This window comes from Panthera uncia, chromosome F1, assembly GCF_023721935.1.
Source record: "Panthera uncia isolate 11264 chromosome F1, Puncia_PCG_1.0, whole genome shotgun sequence".
Lineage (NCBI taxonomy): Eukaryota > Metazoa > Chordata > Mammalia > Carnivora > Felidae > Panthera > Panthera uncia.
In genome coordinates this window covers 35,745,044-35,746,665 of record NC_064813.1, presented here as the reverse complement: position 1 = coordinate 35,746,665, position 1,622 = coordinate 35,745,044, and the positions used below count along the sequence as shown (strand labels likewise).

The following is a 1,622-nucleotide window of genomic DNA, read 5'->3' as shown; positions in this document are numbered from 1 at the left end:
AGGCCGCAAAGCCTGTCCGGCCCCGCGCCCCCGGCCCGGCGGGGTCGGCGGGGCTCCTCCGTGAGCGGCCCGCAGCGCCGGGGCGACGCCCGCGTCTCTAGGTGCTGGAGGAGGCCTGGCGGCCCCTGCCGCCACCCGCTGTGGGTTTCTTGTTCCTCCCGGAGTGTGGCAGACGTGACTGTCGGTTGTCTGGTGTCCGGGAGGGCGTCAGCCTTGAGGTTAAGCGATTCATATTCAAAGCATTTTCCTAAGGCGAAGATAACCGTTTCATTTTTAAGTGCAGTTGTCAGTTGATCTGAGAGGTTTTCCTCCGGTTTTTCTTATTCAGTTGGCCTCTGATATTTGTTTACGTAGGCACTAGGTGTATGCACGATACTTGCAAAATGGTATCCAATTAGATAGTATTTTTATGTGCATGCTAAAGTATACATCAGTGGATGTTTTTCATCTGGACACTGATTATGTAAAAAGCAATTTGAGTAAGTGTGGTGATTTGTTTTGGGTGTTAGAGGTATGAGTTTTAGGTTTTTTGTTTTTCCTCCTAAAGTTACTTTGCAAAGATTTTCTTCCTCCTTTACTCCCTGTTCACACGCCTCCCCCCAATTTAAAATAATGAGTACTGTTTATATTTGTATTAGTGTGGAAGGCTTGTAAAATTTCACAGTATAATTGAATCAATATTTACTTTTTTGCACCTAAGAGCGATTGTAAAAGATATTAAGAAAAGGGGAAAATTATGTGATTTAAAGTTATTTTCTTCAGTGTTTGATATGGGTGGGGGCAGCATAAGTGATTTAAAAGGTATACTTTCTGACATCAATTGGATTATGAGGGAGGAGGTCACCTAAGTCTGTATTATTTCCATTGAAACAAGTTAATAGTGGGAGGGCGGAGGATATGTATATTTCCAAATTAATTTATATAGCTTGTCACTTCCTGTGATTTTAGATTCTTGTAATAAGTTTAGAAAAGTTCATGTTTATTTAGAAGCCAAAACTGGCATCACTTTATTGAATGAAGTGCATATTAAAAACAGCCAATGTGCAAAGACACGAAGGTCTCCTTAGCAGGAATAACAGATAGATTAACACTTCGGTCACGTGGACATTGTGGTCTCAGATTTTTGCCTAATCTTTTATCTTCTAGCAGAAAGACATTAAAACAGAACTATGTTAGAAAATGTGTCTCAGTAGATGTAAACTTGCTTTTTGAAATTAAACTAATGAATAGGTTGAGTGTATGAAAAGTTAGTAAAGAAGTGGATAACTTCAGAATGAAGCAACCTTTTGTTCCTGGTGGGAGAATCTAATATTGAGGCAGATGTGTGATTTCTCCAAAGATAGTCGACATAAAGCAAGGTTTTTGTTGTTAGCCTTGCAGTTTACGTATGGTTTGCTACTTTAAACATGGTTGGCAGTAATTACATCTCAAGAGGAGCATATGCAAAGTGTCACATTTTTTTTTTTTTTTGGGTTTTTTTTTTTCAACGTTTTTTATTTATTTTTGGGACAGAGAGAGAGACAGAGCATGAACGGGGGAGGGGCAGAGAGAGAGGGAGACACAGAATCGGAAACAGGCTCCAGGCTCCGAGCCATCAGCCCAGAGCCCGACGCGGGGCTCGA

The 1,622-nt window shown here is 41.4% G+C and overlaps 1 protein-coding gene across 4 annotated transcripts in view; it reads left to right on the top strand.

The window, feature by feature from the left end:
• DENND1B (DENN domain containing 1B) overlaps positions 1 to 1,622 on the top strand; it is a 255,997-nt gene that overhangs the window by 523 nt on the left and 253,852 nt on the right. The gene's annotated exons all lie outside the window — the stretch shown is intronic.